Here is a 19756-nt window from a genome sequence, read left to right as displayed (position 1 = left end):
ACACCTCATGGAAAGCAAATATGTTAATCAATCAATTAATCAATCAATCAATCGTATTTATTGAGCACTTACTGTGTGCAGAGCACTGTACTAAGTGCTTGGGAAGTACAAGTTGGCAACATATAGAGACATATGTTAGGTAAGTCTAAACTAAAACATAGGCAAAGGATTACTACTACTACTTCTACTACTACTAATAGTAATGTGCTATTTGTTGAGCACTTACTATGTGCCGGGCGCTGGGGCAGATAGAAGCAAATCGAGTTGGACACAGTCCCTGTCCCACGTGGGGCTCACAGTCATAATCCCCATTTTACAGATGAGGTAACTGAGGCCCAGAAAAGTGAAGTGACTTGCCCAAGGTCACACAGCAGACAGATGGCAGAGGCAGAATTAGAACTCATGACCTTCTGGCTCCCAGGCCCATGCTCTATGGGCAGGGAATGTATCTGCTAATTCTGATTATTATTATTAATTACTGTTATGGTATTTGTTAAGTGCTTACTATGTGCCAAGCACGGTTCTAAACACCGGAGTAGATGCAAGGTAATCGGGTTGCCCCAGGTGGGGCTCGCAGTCTTCATGCCCATTTTACAGACGAGGTGACTGAGGCACAGAGAGGTTAAGTGGCTTGCCCGAAGTCACACAGCAGACAAGTGGCATCCTCCGACTCCCAAGCCCGTTTACGTCTCCCAAGCACTTAGTACAGTGCTCTGCACATCGAAGGCGCTCAGTAAATATGATTGATTGATGTGGGGAGCTTGTTTTTCCCTAGCCTGAGATGGATGGGCAAAGCAAGTCCATTCCAGGAGATGGCAGTCTCTGGCTGCAATAGGAACACCATCCCAATATACACTCGAAATGAGATGTTTTGCTTCTGCTTTCTTGGAAAAGAGTTCAAGGAAGAGGGTGGGAAGGAGAAATGGGGTTAAAAGTCAAATGAAGGAGGATTACTTGGGGTCAGAGGCCGTAGGCATCTATCCTTGGGGCGATCTCACCCTTAGATTGTCAATTTAGATTGTCAATTTAGATTGTACATATTTATTACTCTATTTATTTATTTATTTATTTTACTTGTACATTTCTATCCTACTTATTTTATTTTGTTGGTATGTTTGGTTCTGTTCTCTGTCTCCCCCTTTTAGACTGTGAGCCCACTGTTGGGTAGGGACTGTCTCTGTGTGATGCCAATTTGTACTTCCCAAGCGCTTAGTACAGTGCTCTGCACATAGTAAGCGCTCAATAAATACGATTGATTGATTGATTGATTGAAAAGTGAAGTCAAGCTCCCCATTACTGGGTTTTCAGTTTCCCACCAAGTTCCATGTTGATGACTATCCGTAGCCCAGAAAGGGAAATATTTCCACGGTCGGGCTGAGCCGGGTTGCAGGGAGAAACACTACCCAGGTGGCTGCCTGGAGAACCCTTGTTGTGGATAAATAGAGGGTGTTGGCTTCCAGGAATCCTTGCTCAGCCTGAATCGCTCCCCACAAGAGTGGAAAACAAACAGAAACAGCTCCCAGGTAGCAATAATAATAGCTGAGCTAATACCAATTAGGGGTTGTGTCTACCAGCTCTGTCACATTGTACTCTCCCAAGCGCTTAGTACGGTGCTTTGCACTCAGTAAGTGCTCAATAAATACCATTCGTTCATTCATTCATTCAATCGTATTTATTGAGCGCTTACTGTGTGCAGAGCACTGGACTAAGCACTTGGGAAGTACAAGTCGGCAACATATAGAGATGGTCCCTACCCAAAAACCCTACCCTACACTACCCTACCCAAAAACGTCATCCCCCGGGCCTGGAATGCCCTCCCTCTGCCCATCCCCCAAGCTAGCTCTCTTCCTCCCTTCAAGGCCCTACTGAGAGCTCACCTCCTCCAGGAGGCCTTCCCACACTGAGCCCCTTCCTTCCTCTCCCCCTCGTCCCCCTCTCCATCCCCCCATCTTACCTCCTTCCCTTCCCCACAACACCTGTATATATGTATGTATGTTTGTACATATTTTTTTTTACTCTATTTTTACTCTATTTTTACTCTATTTATTTATTTTATGTACATTTCTATCCTACTTTGTACATTTCTATCCTACTTATTTTATTTTGTTGGTATGTTTGGTTCTGTTCTCTGTCTCCCCCTTTTAGACTCTGAGCCCACTGTTGGGTAGGGACTGTCTCTATGTGATGCCAATTTGTACTTCCCAAGCGCTTAGTACAGTGCTCTGCACATAGTAAGCGCTCAATAAATACGATTGATTGATTGATTGATTGATTGATTTTATTTGTACGTATCTATTCTATTTATTTTATTTTGTTAGTATGTTTGGTTTTGTTCTCTGTCTCCCCCTTTTAGACTGTGAGCCCACTGTTGGGTAGGGACTGTCTCTATATGTTGCCAATTTGTACCTCCCAAGCGCTTAGTACAGTGCTCTGCACATAGTAAGAGCTCAATAAATACAATTGATGATGATGATGATATTTATTACTCTATTTATCTTACTTGTACATATCTATTCTATTTATTTTCTTTTGTTAGTATGTTTGGTTTTGTTCTCTGTCTCCCCCTTCTAGACTGTGAGCCCGCTGTTGGGTAGGGACTGTCTCTATGTGTTGCCGACTTGTACTTCCCAAGCGCTTAGTACAGTGCTCTGCACACAGTAAGCGCTCAATAAATACAATTGATTGATTGATTGATTGATTGACCAAGACTTTTTGTTCTTATGTTGTTCTGCCCCTCCAGACTGTAAACTTGTTGTGGGCAGAGAACAGATCTACCTACTTCTATTACATTGTACTCTCCCAAGCGCTAAAGTACCATGCCCGGCACACACTAAGCGCTCGATAAATACTATTGATTGATTATGTTGTCCCACTACATCGACTGCAGTTGAGTCCTCTCCTTGAGGGAGGAAGTGAACACTAGCTTTTAATTTGGGGAAAGCAACAACCCAATCTAAGTAATTCACACTAAAGAGTGTTGTGGGGACCCAAGGTGAAGAGCTCAAAGGAATGCATTCATTCATTCCATCGTATTTATTGAGCGCTTACGGTGTGCAGAGCATTGTACTAAGCATTTGGGAAGTATAAGTCAGCAACATATAGAGATGATCCCTACCCAACAATCATCATCATCATCAGTCGTATTTATTGAGCACTTACTGTGTGCAGAGCACTGTACTAAGCGCTTGGGAAGTACAAATTGGCATCATATAGAGACAGTCCCCACCCAATAGTGTGGGCTTGAGACCAGGGGATAGCCTATAATAATAATAATGATGGCATTTATTAAGCGCTTACTATGTGCAAAGCACTGTTCTAAGCGCTGGGGAGGTTACAAGGTGATCAGTTTGTCCCACGGGGGGCTCACAGTCTTCATCCCCATTTTACAGATGAGGGAACTGAGGCACAGAGAAGCTAAGTGACTTGTCCAAAGTCACACAGCTGACAACTGGTGAAGCTGGGATTTGAACCCATGACCTCTGACTCCAAAGCCCAAGCTCTTTTCTATCCATTAGTAAATATACGCACACTTAAACCATCACTACATCCTACACTACATCACTACATAGAGAAGCAGCGTGGCTTAGTGGAAAGAGCAAGGGCGTGGGAGTCAGAGGTTGTGGGTTCTAATCCCTGTCTCGCCACTTATCAGGTGTGTGACTTTGGCCAAGTCACTAAACTTCTCTGTGCCTCAGTTACCTCATCTGGAAAATGGGGATTAAGACTGTGAGCCCCACGTGGGACAACCTGATTACCTTGTATCTACCCCAGTGCTTAGAGCAGTGCTTGGCACATAGTAAGTGCTTAACAAATACCATCATTGTTATTATTATTATTATTATCCACTCCACTATTTATTAGTAGTAGCAGTAGTAATAGTAATAATACATAGGGTTTTGTATGGCATTTTTATTGCCAAAGTGCTCTTACATTCCTCATCTCATTTTCTTCTTCCCAGCATCCCTGTGAGGTGGGTAGAAAGGCAGGTATTATTATCCCCATTTTACAGATGCAGCCACTGAGGTCCAGTGTAGCGGACCAATGACAGAACTTGGATTCAAACCCAGGTCCTCTGGCTTCCAGAACAGCACTCGCTTTTCCATTATCCCAGGCTGCCTCCCCTAATAGTGATCTCTTTTGTTCTTCGGGGATGCAAGACACATGCCTTGGACGGTCTTTCCTTCTGACTTAAGAGACAGTATCTATTCTATTTTATTTTGTTAGTATGTTTGGTTTTGTTCTCTGTCTCCCCCTTTTAGACTGTGAGCCCACTGTTGGGTAGGGACTGTCTCTATATGTTGCCAATTTGTACTTCCCAAGCGCTCAGTACAGTGCTCTGCACATAGTAAGCGCTCAATAAATACGATTGATGAGGATGATGATGATAACAAAACACCGGTCAGAACAACAGCCTCCCTGCCAAATACTCTGCCTCCAGCAGGTTGCTGGATGTTGTGAAAGGTTGCTCTCCTTAACATTTCTCATCGTCATTATTGGGATATAATCTAACATCTGAGATTTTCACTTTACTGACCCATTTTGAATTTCTCATCCGGGAATTTAGCCAAGCTAAATGACCAGACACTAGATGTGACAGTATTATTATTATTGTTGTTGGTAAGCACTTATGATCTGTTATAAGCCCTGGAGTATATACAAGTTGATCAACTCAGACACAGTCCCTGCCCCACATGGGGCTCACAGTCTAAGTAGAAGAAGGAACAGGTATTGAATCTCCATTTTACAGTTGAGAAAACTGAGGCAGAGAGCAAGTTAAGTGGCTTGTCCAAGGTCACGCAGCAAGCAGTTGGCAGAGCCGGGGTTAGAACAGCGTGGCTCAGTGGAAAGAACACGGGCTTTGGAGTCAGAGGTCATGGGTTCAAATCCCGGCTCTGCCAATTATCAGCTGTGTGACTTTGGGCAAGTCACTTAACTTCTCTTTGCCTCAGTTACCTCATCTGTAAAATGAGGATTAAGACTGAGCCCCCCATTGGACAACCTGATCACCTTGTAACCTCTCCAGTGCTTAGAACAGTGCTTTGCATGCCGTAAGCGCTTAATAAATGCCGTCATTATTATTATTAGAACCCAGGCCTTCTGACTCCCAAGGCCATGCTCTTTCCACTAGGCCATGCTGATACTTTGTTTGTTTGGGGCCTATCACCTTCAAACTTCAATGGATAGTCCTTTCTCCCACTACAGGGTTGGGGGAACAATTCCATATTCATCCTGAGAACCTCCTTCCTGATTTTGCAAACTCCACCCATGTCCCCTTTCATCTTCATCTTTTCAAGTGAAAGAATCCTTCATTTTTTTCAGCCTATCCTCTGAGGCTATTCCTTGCACTCTAATAATTTATTCCTCACCACACCCAGCCCCTCACCCCGGCCTTAGGAACATGGCTAAATCACTGACATTTGAAGTGCTTGCCAACGTGATCACGCCTGCGTTGGGGGTCACGTCAAAACGACCCATAAGGATGATTTCTGTCCGAGATTCACGGAGCCTAGGACCCAGACGCTCTCTGTGCGATCCTACGATTTTCTCTGTGGAGACCTTGAGCCTTTCTGCTTGGGCCTGTTAGAGACTAACACTGTTTCCTCAAATCAAATCTCTCCTTTCCTCCACGGCCTTCCGTCCCCTTCTCCCTGCCAGGCTTGCGAATCAATGCTGTTAGAGTAGAGGGCAGACAAGTGGGCAAGTGATGTGAATTTTCCAGTGTCAGCTGGATCTTCTTCAATAATGAAGGGCAACACATATACACAAAGACACCCATAACATCCCCGGATACCTGTTGTGGGATTTGGCGAGCAATTCCTTGTGTGCCCTGACCACATCATTTACAGTATGTGCCAAATAGGCTTAGTTTTCGGCAACTTGATAAATGGTAATTTCAACCTAAACCTACTCTTGGGACTTAATTTAATGCCAAAGCAATTACTCAACGAACAGTTGCATGCTGGGGCTGCATGACACAAGCATTCTGTTAACGACTTTCATGCAATTTCATTTCTTTCCTTTAATCTGTTGCTGTTCCAGTGAAATTACTGGATGAAGGACGAATCGCAGCTCCTCGGTTTGTACGGCAGCAATTCAAATGCTGTTTCCTTCATGGGGACCTAAGACAAAGCAAACAGAACAGAACCGGGATTTGTTTTTTCCTGTCGGAAGGTATCTGAGGGAGCACAGCCCCTTGTGAATGAGAGGTAGTGTAAGCACTAGGGGCTACATAACCTGTCACCAGAAGGAGAGTAAGCACTTGGGCTAGAAGAGCTAAGTGAAGAGAATATAGGGTTTTTTTGTTGCTGTTCTTTGTTTGTTTGCTTGTTTGTTTTAAGAGAACTGATTCAGAGCCTTCCAAACTCCAGGACCAACTCTGTTGAGGAATCTTAACATCCCTCTACCCTATCCTGGCTCACAGTTAGGTACAAACTGAAGAAAGGAAATCAGAGAAAAAAAGGCCACAGGACAGAACCATTTCACTGTGCCGAGGATCAACTGAATATACTCTGGCATCACATTATGAGTTAGCTATATTCAGGCTTTTCTGGCAGTATGTCCTAAGCGCTGCAGCTCTGAAACTCTTCCGTCCAAAAACCTCCCCAACTTGGTCGGACTGCATCCAATTCTGCACCTTCCTTACTCTTTTTTTATGGTATTTGTTAAGCAGTTATGTGTGCCAGGCACTGTACTAAGTGCTGGGGTAGGTACAACCTAATCAGTTTGGACACAGTCCATGTCTGACGTGGGGTTCATGGTATTAATCTCCATTTTAGGGATAAGGTACCTGAGGCACAGAGAAGTGAAGTGACTTGCCCAAGGTCACACAGAGGACCCGTGGCAGAGCAGGGATTAGAAACCCACATTGTTCTGACTCCCAAGGCCTGTGCTCTATCCACTAGACAATACTGTTTCTCACTCATTCATTCAATCATATTTATTGAGCATTTTTGGTGTCTAGACCACTGTTCTGAGCACTTGGGAAAGTAAAATACAACAGTGAAAAGATACATTCCTTGCCCATCACAAGTTTATGGTCTAGAAGAGGGGGAGACAGACATTAATATAAATAAATTACAGATAGGTATGTAAATACTGTGGGGCTGGGAGGGGGGAAGAAACAAAGGGAGCAAGTCAGGATGACTCAGAAGGGAGTAGGAGAAGAGGAAAGGGGGGCTTAGTCAAGGAGGGCCTCTTGGAGGAGATGTGCCATCAATAAGGCTTTGGAGGGGAGGAGAGTAATTTTCTGTTGGATTTGAGGAGGAAGGGCGTTCCAGGCCAGAGGCAGGGTGTGGATGAGGTGTTGGCGGTGAGAGAGATGAGACTGAGGCATAGTGAAAAGGTTAGCATTAGAGGAGTGTGTGTTTGTGGGCTGGGTTGTAGTACAAGTAGTGAGGTCAGGTAGGAGGGGGCAAGGTGATAGAGTGCTTTAAAGCTGATGGTGAGGAGTTTTTGTTTGATGGGCAACCCAATGAGGAGACATGTCCTGAATGTTTTTGCAGAAAAATGATCCGGGCAATAGGGTGAAATATCATCACTCGGATCACCCGGATCATCTCTGTGCAGAAACGCTCTGGGCTGTTACTCCCCTGCTCAAAAATCTCCAATGGCTACCAATCGACCTGCGCATCAGGCAAAATCTCCTCACTCTCGGCTTCAAGGCTGTCCATCACCTCACCCCCTCCTACCTCACCTCCCTTCTTTCCTTCTCCAGCCCAGCCCGCACCCTCTGCTCCTCTGCTGCCACTAACCTTCTCACCGTGCCTCATTCTCGCCTGTCCCGCCGTCGACCCCCGGCCCATGTCCTCCCCCTGGCCTGGAATGCCCTCCCTCCGCACATCCATCAAGCTAGCTCTCTTCCTCCCTTCAAAGCCCTACTGAGAGCTCACCTCCTCCAGGAGGCCTTCCCAGACTGAGCCTCCTCCTTCCTCTCCCCCTCCTCCCCCTCCCCCGCCTTACCTCCTTCCCCTCCCCACAGCACCTGTATATATGTTTGTACATATTTATTATTCTATTTATTTTACTTGTACATATTTACTATTCTATTTATTTTGTTAATATGTTTTGTTTTGTTGTCTGTCTCCCCTTTCTAGACTGTGAGCCTGCTGTTGGGTAGAGACCGTCTCTATATGTTGCCAACTTGTACTTCTCAAGCGCTTAGTACAGTGCTCTGCACACAGTAAGCGCTCAATAAATATGATTGAATGAAATATGAACTGGAGTGGGGAGAGGCAGGAGGCTGGGAGGTCAGCAAGGAGCCTGATGCAGTAATCCAGGCGGGGTAGGATGAGTTTACTATATTAATGTGGTAGCAGTTTGGATGGAGAGGAAAGAGAGGATTTTAGCGATGTCGTGAAGGTGGAACCGACAGGATTTAGTGATGGATTGAATATGTGGGTTGAATGAGAGAGAGGAGTCAAGGATAACACCAAGGTTACGGGATTGTGAGACAAGAAGGATGGTGGTGCCATCTACAGTGATGGGAAAGTCACAGGGTGGGCAGGGTTTGGGTGGGAAGATAAAGACTTCTCTCTTAGACATGCTAAACTTGAGGTGACAGGAGGACATCCAAGTAAAGATGTCTTGAAGGAAAGAGGAAATGAGGGCTGGAGATTTAGATTTTGGTATCACCTGCATAGAGGTGGTAGTTGAAGCCATGGGAGCAAATGACTTCTCCAAGGGAGTGGGCATAGATGGACAATAGAAGGGGACCCAGAATTGAATCTTGAGGGACGCCCACAGTTAGGGGGATGCAGAGGAGGAGCCCACGAAGGACACTGGTAATGAACAGCCAGAGAGATAAGAGGAGAACCAGGAGGGATCAGTGTCAGTGAAGCCAAGGTTGGATAGTGTTTCCTGGAGAAGGGGATGGTCCACAGTGTCAAAGGCAGCTGAGAGGTGGAGGAGGATTAGGATGGAGAAGAAGCTGTTGGATTTGGCAAGAAGGAGATCACTGGTGACCTCTGAGAGGGTGCTTTCTGTGGCGTAAAAGGGACAGAAGCCAGATTGGAGGGGGTCAAGGAGAGAATTGGAGGGGAGGAATTTGAGCAGACAGTTAGCTCAAGGAGTCTGGAGAGGAATGGTAGGAGGGAGATGGGGAGAGTACAGTGCTCTGCATACAGTAAGCGCTCAATAAATACGATTGATTGATAACTGGAGGGAGCTGTGGGGTCAAGGGAGGGCTTTTTTAGGGTGGGGGAGACATGGGCATGTTTGAAAGCAGTGGGGAAGAAGCCATTTGAGAGAGTGAGCAGTTGAAGACCAATCATCCCCATCATCCATTACTTGCATTATTCAATCATCCATCACTTGCATCCCAGCAACCAATACTTCCACCTGGATGCCAGTATTTATTCTCAACCACATGGCCAGATTTTGCTTTTTAAATATTCCCAGGACAAGCAGATCTTCCTTCTAGAAATCGTTGTTGGAGCGGAACCCAGAAGCCAGAACAGCTGATGAAGGATAGAAGTAGGAATGAGGACAATTCTAACCTGACCGATTCATTTCAATCCACCCACTCTCTCTACAGAAAGCTCCCTTTGTTCCTGGTCCTCAACATTTCCAGCCTCATTCTGCCCCCTAAAATAGAGGGGCATGAGCCATTACACGCGTTGACTTTTTTTCAAATGACATACTTGGGCCTTATGCTATTAGCATCTACTTCAGTGTGTTCCTCTCAACTACATTCTGTCAACAAATTATTTTTTTTAACGGTATTTGTTAAGTGCTTACTATGTGCCAGCACTACAAGCTAATCAGGTTGGACACAGTCCATGTCCCACATGGGGCTCACAATCTTAAGCCCCACTTTACAGATGAGGTAACTGAGGCACAGAGAAGTGAAGTGACTTGCTCAAAGTCACACAGCTGACAAGTGGTGAAACCAGGATTGGCACCCAGGGCCTTCCGACTTCCATCCTTTATCAATCAATCAATCAATCAATCGTATTTATTGAGCGCTTACTGTGTGCAGAGCACTGGACTAAGCACTTGGGAAGTACAAGTCGGCAACACATAGAGACAGTCCCTACCCAACAGCGGGCTCACAGTCTAGAAGGGGGAGACAGAGAACAAAACCAAACATACTAACAAAATAAAATAAATAGAATAGATATGTACAAGTAAGATAAATAACTAAATAAATAGAGTAATAAATATGTACAAAAATATATACATATATACAGGTGCTGTGGGGAAGGGAAGGAGGTAAGTTGGGGGGGATGGAGACGGGGACGAAGGGGAGAGGAAGGAAGGGGCTCAGACTGGGAAGGCCTCCTGGAGGAGGTGAGCTCTCAGTAGGGCCTTGAAGGGAGGAAGAGAGCTAGCTTGGCGGAAGACGCTGCTTCTCTGTTGAAAAGTTGAAAAATTTGCTTTAAGAAGCCCTCCCTGCCCCAGCTGCAGACTCCCATACCAGCGTCACTCCTGGCATAATTTAGACAGCTGCTCTGCTCCATTGTCTCTCTTCATCACTGAGAATACCATCCTTTCCCACATAAATGCTGAGGGCAGCAATGTAAGTTATTTGTTGTCCTCTCCTTGTTATAAATATCGAAAAGACCGTTTTTACATTCTCTCCTGGGGCAGCCTCCTTTCCACTGAACAAAGCACCTCAGGTCATCGATCAGTTGTACTTAGTGAGTGCTTACTGTGTGCGGAGCATTGTACTAAGCACTTGGGAGAGTACAATGTAACAGAGTTGGTAGACATGTTCCTTGACCCACAAGGGTCTTGTAATACAGATAGCACCTCTTTTCTTTTCCAACTCAGCTCAACTGACCCAAGCTCTTCCTCTTCCACGAAAGCCCAAAGAGAAATGGCTGCTATCGGGGGTGATTTTAAATTAGAACAGTGCTTTGCACATAGTAAGTGCTTAATAAATACCATTAAAAGAAAATATGGGTGATCATTTCCTTGACACACCAAGCAATCAGTGATATTGAGTGCTTAGTATATAAAGAAAACTGTATTAAGTGCTTGGGAGAACACAATAAAGCAGTTAGCAGACATGTTCCCAAAACAAATTTACAGTCTTGTTGTGTTAGAATGGGATTTTGGCCCGTCATCCTCTTCTGTGCCATTGTTTTTACAAAAACTCCTTAATTTAATTGAGAAACAGTGTATCCTAGTGGAAAGAGCGCTGGCTGGGGAATCAGGGGACCAGGATTTTTATCCCGGCTGCGGAACTTGCCTGCTTTATGACCTTGGGTGAGTCACTTAACTTGTCTATGCCTCAGTTTCCTTATCTGTAAAATAGGGTGGAAATACCTTTTCTCCCTCCTCCTTAAGACTGTGATACCCACACGAGGCTGGGATTGCATCTGACCTGACTATTTTCTATCTGCCCCAGTGTTTAGTAGAGTGATTGGCACACAGTAAGCATTTAACAAATACCAAAAAATATTATTCTGTGGCATTATTCTCTGCGCCAGAAAACTAATGATATGGAGGCAAATGTTGGTAGTTATGCTACATCTGCTGATTTGTTTTGTATGTGCCTGTGTTTCTGTGACTTTGAGTAAAGGTACCTCGTATTTCCGCAAATCAAGTCTCGCAGTTCTGCTGGAAACTCATCTCCATAATCCAATGTCGGTCAGAACCACGCTGAACTCACTTCTACCATGATTAAAGCTGGAACATTAGAGGTCACTAAATTAGGGGCGAAAAGGAAGTGGCTCAAGAATTTCAAGTCGGGCCTGAGGGCCTACTGCCTCACTGAGTTCCTACAACTACCCAGTTTGCATACTTTGTTCTTTTTTTTTAATTGCTTTTATTAAGCGCTTACTATGTGCAAAGCACTGTTCTAAGCGCTGGGGAGGTTACAAGGTGATCAAATAGAGACAATCCTTACCCAACAATGGGCTCACAGTCTAGAAGGGGGTAGAATAATTTTGGTATTTGTTAAGCACTTACTATGTGCCAGGCACTGTACTAAGTGCTGAGGTGGATACAAGCAAATCGGGTTGGACACAGTCCCTTGTCCCACATGGGGCTCAAAGTCTCAATTCCCACTTTACCAATGAGGTAACCGAGGCACAGAGAAGTGAAGTGACTTACCCAAGGTCACACAGCAGGCAAGTGGCAGGGCTGGGATTAGAACCCATGACCTTCTGACTCCCACCCCCCGGGCTCTATCCACTGTGCCATCTGTGCCTCAGTTCTTCCAACGCTGCCGACTCGCTGTTCCTCAATCTCGTCTTATCTCTTTTTTTTATTGTTTTTTTCTTAAGCGCTGACTATGTGCAAAGCACTGTTCTAAGTGCTGGGGAGTTAACAAGGTGATCAGGTTGTCCCACGTGGGGCTCACAGTCTTCATCCTCATTTTACAGACGAGGGAACTGGGGCCCAGAGAAGTGAAGTGACTTGCCCAAAGTCACACAGCTGACAGTTGGCAGAGCCGGGATTTGAACCCACAACCTCTGACTCCAAAGCCCGGTCTCTTTCCATTGAGCCACGTTGCTTCTCTAACCAGCCACTGACCCCTCACCCTCATAGTCCCTCTGGCCTGGAACTCCCTTCCCCTACAAAACCGCCACACTTCCCACCTTCCCATTAAAATCCCATCTCTTCCAAGAGGCCTTCCCAGTCTAAGCCCTATTTTCCCTACGCTCCCTCTCCCTTCTGCATCACCTATGCACATAGATCTGCACCCTTACTCACTTGACTGTGAGCCCACAGTTGGGTAGGGACCGTCTCTATATGTTGCAAACTTGTACTTCCCAAGCGCTTAGTACAGTGCTCTGCACACAGTAAGCGCTCAATAAATACGATTGATTGATTGATTGATTGATTGATAGTCACCGCCCACCTCAGCCTCATAGCACTTATGTACATGTCCAGACTTTATTTTCATGTGTATCTCCCTCTCTTAGACTGTAAGCCCCTGGTGGGCAGGGAACATGTCCAACTCTTTTGTACTCTCCCAAGTGCTTTAGAACTGTGCTCTGCACATGGTAAATGCTCGAGAAATATCGTATGTATATATGTTTGTACATATTTATTACTCTATTTATTTTACTTGTACATATCTATTCTATTTATTTTATTTTGTTAGTATGTTTGGTTTTGTTCTCTGTCTTCCCCTTTTAGACTGTGAGCCCACTGCTGGGTAGGGACTGTCTCTAGATGTTACCAACTTGTACTTCCCAAGCACTTAGTACAGTGCTCTGCACACAGTAAGCGCTCAATAAATACGATTGATGATAACTCTTCCTGCCCCCAAAAGTGATACTCCCATCATAAATTTGTAGAATTTCCTCCTCTGACCAGTAGTAACAAAAGACCACCTGGCATGAGACTTTTTCAAATAACTAGGGGGAAGGATTAACTAAATTGATTTCACCTAAATAGATTTACACTGTTCAAAAGACATGCTAATGATATGTCAACCAAGAACCTCTGACTTACTGATACAGCTTTCTAAAGACAACCAAACTAATCTTAATTTAGTTAAAAGGAGACTTGATCGGCACCTGCAAATGACTCGATTGGCACTTGTAAATGTTTCTTAGTCATAAGCCTGGAAATCATGTTTAGGCAGTTAAAACTTGCATCAGACTTTTAAGGTATCGTCTGAACTAACAGAAAAAACACAGTGAGCGCTCAATAAATACAACTGAATGAACGCCCTTCAGCTAAACTAGATGTTCACCACATCAACCGGCTTTCCACGTCCTTTCTTCCGCTTACAGCTTGTATGAAAAACCTCAAAGAAATAAACTTGAGGATTGGAAAAAATTGGCAGTGGCCTGTCAAACTTTTCCGCAGGAGCATGAGATTAGGGGACTCCACAGAAAATGTGGGTCTAGGTAAATGGAAGAAACGGGGAGGAAGGATGCCAAATTGCTTCCTGGCTTGGTGCCTCAGTTTCCCCTAAGGAAAGTTGGAGAATGTTTACCTCGAAGTAGTAAATTCATTTTTTCTGTTTGTTTGTTTTAAACCCAAATTTTTAAGAGTGATATCCTTTCTTTGGGGGACCAAGCAAACATAATATAAAGCAGTCCTATGTCCTTTGAAGTATTGATCCTCTTCAAACGACTCCACCTAACCTCTGAATCTTTTTAAATTGCATAAAATCATTATTGTCGTAGGGAACACTGCAGGCACAGTCTTTGGATATTGATACTGCTACCTCCTTAATCCAAGCACTTACCCTATCCTGCCTTAATTACTTCCTTGCTGACCTCCCTGCCTCCTGTCTCTCCCTGGTACCGTCCATACTTCATTCATTCATGCCTATTTATTGAGCACTTATTCTGTGCTGAGCACTTTACTAAGCGCTTGGGAAAGTACAACACAACAATAAACAATGAAATTCCCTGCCCACGATGAGCTTACGGTCTAGAAGAGGGGGAGAAAGACATCACTATAAATAAATATTTGAGAATCAGCATGGTTTAGAGGAAATCATCATCATCATCATCAATCGTATGTATTGAGCGCTTACTGTGTGCAGAGCACTGTACTAAGCGCTTGGGAAGTACAAGTTGGCAACATATAGAGACAGTCCCTACCCAACAGTGGGCTCACAGTCTAAAAGGGGGAGACAGAGAACAAAACCAAACATACTAACAAAAGAAAATAAATAGAATAGATATGTACAAGTAAAATAAATAGATAAATAGAGTAATAAGTATGTACAAACATATATAATATATACAGGTATATATACATATATATATGTATACAGGAATACAGGAATACATGTACACAGGAAATAGCCCAGGCTTGGGAGTCAGAGGTTGTGGGTTCTAATCCCGGCTCCACCACTTGTCAGCTGTGTGACCTTGGACAAGTCACTTAACTTCTCTGTGCCCCAGTTACCTCATCTGTAAAATAAGGTTTAAGACTATGAGTCCCATGTGGGAAAACCCAATTACCTTGCATCTTCCCCAGCTCTTAGAACAGTAAGCACGTAGTACAATGCTCTGCACACAGTAGGTGCTCAATAAATACGATTGAATGAAAGAACAGTGTTTAGGAGATAGTAAGCGCTTAACAAATACCATCATTAATAAACAAAATTACAGATATGTACATAAGTGCTGTGGGGCTGGCAGGGGGGAAGAGCAAAGGGAACTAGTAAGGGTGACCCAGAAGGGAATGGGAGATGAGGAAAAGTCTGGGAAGGCCTCTTGGAGGAGATGTGCCTTCAATAAGGCTTTGAAGTTGGGGGAGAGTCAAGTCTGTCAGATTTGAGGAGGGAGGGCATTCCAGGCCAGAGCCAGGACGTGGGCTAGGGGTCGGTGGTAAAACAGACGAGATCGAGGCTCACTCTCTGCTGCCCCGATCATTTTCTACAAAAACGTTTAGGCCATGTTTGCCCACTCCTCAAGAACCTCCACTGGTTGCCCATCCACCTCCTCATCAAACAGAATCTCCTTACCATCAGCTTTAAAGCACTCAATTCATTCATTCAGTCAGTCGTATTTATTGAGCACTTACTGTGTGCAGAGCACTGTACTAAGCGCTTGGGAAGTACAAGTCAGCAACATATAGAGACGGTCCCTACCCAAAAATGGGCTCACAGTCTAGAAGGGGGAGACAGACAACCACCCTGCCCCGTCCTATCTCACCTCCCTCCTCTCTTACTACAACTCGGCCCACCCACTTTTGCTCTTCTAATGCTGAGAAGCATTGTGGCTCACTGGAAAGAGCCCGGGCTTTGGAGTCAGAGGTCAATCAATCAATCAATCAATCAATCAATCGTATTTTTTGAGCGCTTACTGTATGCAGAGCACTGTACTAAGCGCTTGGGAAGTACAAGTTGGCAACATATAGAGACAGTCCCTACCCAACAGTGGGCTCACAGTCTAGAAGGGGGAGACAGAACAAAACCAAACATGTTAACAAAATAAAATAAATAGAATAGATAGGTACAAGTAAAATAAATAAATAAATAAATAGAGTAATAAATATGTACAAACATATATACATATATACACTCAAGCGTTTAGTAAGTGCTCCGCACACAGTAAGTGCTCAATAAGTACGATTGACTGATCCTCCCCACAGCACCTGTATATATGTTTGTACAGATTTATTACTCTATTTATTTTCCTTGTACATATTTACTATTCTATTTATCTTGTTAATGATGTGCATTTATCTTTAATTCTGTTTGTTCTGACAACTTGACACCTGTCCACATGTTTTGTTTTGTTGTCTGTCTCCCCTTTCTAGACTGTGGGCCCGTTGTTGGGTAGGGACCATCTCTATATGTTGCCGACTTGTACTTCCCAAGCACTTAGTACAGTGCTCTGCACACAGTAAGCGCTCAATAAATACGATTGAATGAATGAATATACAGGTGCTGTGGGGAAGGGAAGGAGGTCATGGGTTCAAATCCTGGCTCCGCCAATTGGCAGCTGTGTGACTTTGGGCAAGTCACTTCACTTCTCTGGGCCTCAGTTACCTCATCTGTAAAATGAGGATTAAGACTGTGAGCCCCCCGTGGGACAACCTGATCACCTTGTAACCTCCCCAGCGCTTAGAACAGTGCTTTGCACATAGTAAGCACTTAACAAATACCATCATTACTATTACTATTACCTCAATCTCGTCTATCTCGTCGCTGACCTCTCACCCACGCCCTGCCTCTGGCCTGAAACGCCCTCCCTCTTCGTATCTGACAGTTACTCTCCTCACTCTCAAAAATTTATTGAAGACACATCTCCTCCAAGAGGTCATCATCATCATCATCAATCGTATTTATTGAGTGCTTACTATGTGCAGAGCACTGTACTACGCGCTTGGGAAGTACAAATTGGCAACATATAGAGACAGTCCCTACCCAACAGTGGGCTCACAGTCTAAAAGGTCTTTCTAAGGTCCTGACTAAGGTCCTGACTAAGCCCTCCTTTCCTCTTCTCCCACTCCCTTCTGTGTCACCCCGACTTGCTCCCTTTATTCATCCCCTATCCCAGCCCCACAGCATTTAATGTACATATCTGCAATTTTATGTATTTATATTAATGACTGCCTCCCCCTCTAGACTGTAAGATTATTTTGGGCAGGGAATATGTCTGCTATAGTTATAGCGTACCCTCCCAAGCGCTTAGAACAGTGCTCTGCACACTCTAAGCACTCAATAAATACAATTGACATAATGAGAAATGAATTGTTTAGCATTTCCATCATTTTACTCAAGACCACTACACAAAGAAGCAGGACGGCCTACTGGAAAGAGCATGGGCCCGGGAGCCAGAAGACCTGGGTTCTGATCCCAGGTTCACCCCTTGTCTGCTCTGTGACCTTGGGCAAGTCATTTAACTTCTCTGTGCCTCAGTTACCTCATCTGTAAAACGTGGGACACGGACTCTGTCCAACCCAATTAACTTTTATCTACCCCAGCACTTAGTGCAGTACCTGGCACAAAGGAAGAACTTAACAAATGCCATTTTAAAAAAGACATCATCCAAGAACCAGATAATCCTTAAGGGCATTTTAAGGAAGGAGTGGGAAGAGCATGGGCATGGGATTTAGAAGGACCTGGGTTCAAGTCCCAGCTCTGCCACTTGTCGGCTGGTGACTTTGGACAAGTCACTTAAACTTCTCTGTGTCTCAGTTCCCTCATCTGCAAAATGGGGATGAAGACTGTGAGCACCACGTAGGACAACCTCATCACCTGTGATCCCCCCAGCGCTTAGAACAGTGCTTTGCACATAGTAAGCGCTTAATAAATGCCATCATTATTATTATTATAATCCTTAAAGGCATTTTAAGGAAGGAGTGGGAAGAGCATGGGCATGGGATTTAGAAAGACCTGGGTTCAAGTCCCAGCCCTGCCCCTTGTCGGCTGGTGACTTTGGGCAAGTCACTTAACTTCTCTGTCTCAGTTCCCTCATCTGTAAAATGGGGATGAAGACTGTGAGCCCCACGTAGGACAACCTCATCACCTGTTATCCCCCCAGCGCTTAGAACAGTGCTTTGCACATAGTAAGCGCTTAATAAATGCCATCATTATTATTATTATTATAATCCTTAAGGGCATTTTAAGGAAGGAGTGGGAAGAGCATGGGCATGGGATTTAGAAGGACCTGGGTTCAAGTCCCAGCCCTGCCCCTTGTCGGCTGGTGACTTTGGACAAGTCACTTAACTCCTCTGTGTCTCAGTTACCTCATCTGTAAAAGGTGGGGGGTTAATACTGTGAGCCCCATATGGGACACGGACTGTGTCCAATCTGATTAGTTTGGGTCTTTCCCATTGCTTAGAACAGTGCTTGACACATAGTAAGCGCTTAACAAATACCGTCACTATTATTACCTCAATATTTCCACCCCAAATCAATCAGAGGTATTTACTGAGCATTACTCTGGACAGAGCACTGTACTTACCGAATACGTGGGAGGGTACTGCTCTGTCCTCTCTGGATTTAGTTGAGTCCTTGCTTGCTTTCTCTGTCACATCCAGTTTGTATGGTGAACTTAATGGTTTGGGGCCCCAAGTGAAGAAAATATAATAGTCTTTTGCCTCAGATGGGCAGCTCACTTCGGGAAACACTGCAAGATCCCCCAAAGGACGGGGGGAGGGCGTATTTGGGAGAAAGGAAGCAGGGATGTATATATGTTTGTACATATTTTTTTACTCTATTTATTTATTTTATTTGTACCTATCTATTCTATTTATTTTATTTTGTTAGTATGTTTGGTTTTGTTCTCTGTCTCCCCCTTTTAGACTGTGAGCCCACTGTTGGGTAGGGACTGTCTCTATATGTTGCCAATTTGTACTTCCCAAGCGCTTAGTACAGTGCCCTGCACACAGTAAGCACTCAATAAATACGATTGATGATTCCCCAACAACTGGATTCCAGTCCAGCTGGATCCCAGAGTGGAAAGCTTGGCTGGGGGAGAAGGGGGACGGGGGGCAGGAGGAGGAGAGGTCACCTTTGTGGCTGGGAAGGCCCAATGATGTCAATACAGTCCCATTGTGTCCAATGTTAATTTATTATCAAGCACTGAGGTAGACATAAGGTAGTCCTGTCAGATGCAGTCTCTGTCTCACAGTCTGAGGGAGAAGAGCTGTTTAATCCCCATTTTAGTGAGGCACAGAGAATTTCAGTGACTTGCCCAAAGTCACACAGCAGGATTAGAACCCAGGTCTTCCAACTCCCAGGCCTGGGCTCTTGTAACCTCCCCAGCACTTAGAACAGTGCTTTGCACATAGTAAGCGCTTAATAAATGCCATCGTTATTATTATTCTGTCTCCCCCTTCTAGACTGTGAGCCCGTTGTTGGGTAGGGACCGTCTCTATATGTTGCCGACTTGTACTCCCCAAGCGCTTAGTACAGTGCTCTTCACACAGTAAGCGCTTAATAAATGTCATTATTATTATTATTATTACTATTATTATTATTATTGTTTTGAAGTTCTCTCATCAACACAGGGCTGGGAACCAAGGGCTTCTGGATCCTCTCCCTCACGGACCCTAAACAGCATGGTATAGTGGTTAGAGAACAGACCTGGGTGTCAGAAGGTCATGGGTTTTAATTCCAGCTCTGCCGCGTGTCTGCTGTGTGACCTTGGGCAAGTCACTTCACTTCTCTGGGCCTCAGTTATCTCATCCGTAAAATGGGGATTAAGACTGTTAGCCCCCCGTGGGACAAACTGATGCTTGGCACATAGTAAGCCTTAATAAATGCCATCATTATCATTTATCTGGGGCTCAGTTTCTCCCTACAGCGTGGCTCAGTGGAAAGAGCACGGGCTTTGGAGTCAGAGGTCATCACTTGTCCCGCTGCATTACTTTGGGCATTACT

This window comes from Tachyglossus aculeatus, chromosome 1 (genome assembly GCF_015852505.1).
Source record: "Tachyglossus aculeatus isolate mTacAcu1 chromosome 1, mTacAcu1.pri, whole genome shotgun sequence".
Lineage (NCBI taxonomy): Eukaryota > Metazoa > Chordata > Mammalia > Monotremata > Tachyglossidae > Tachyglossus > Tachyglossus aculeatus.
The sequence above is the reverse complement of the archived record's forward strand: the minus strand, read 5'-3'. Positions refer to the sequence as shown.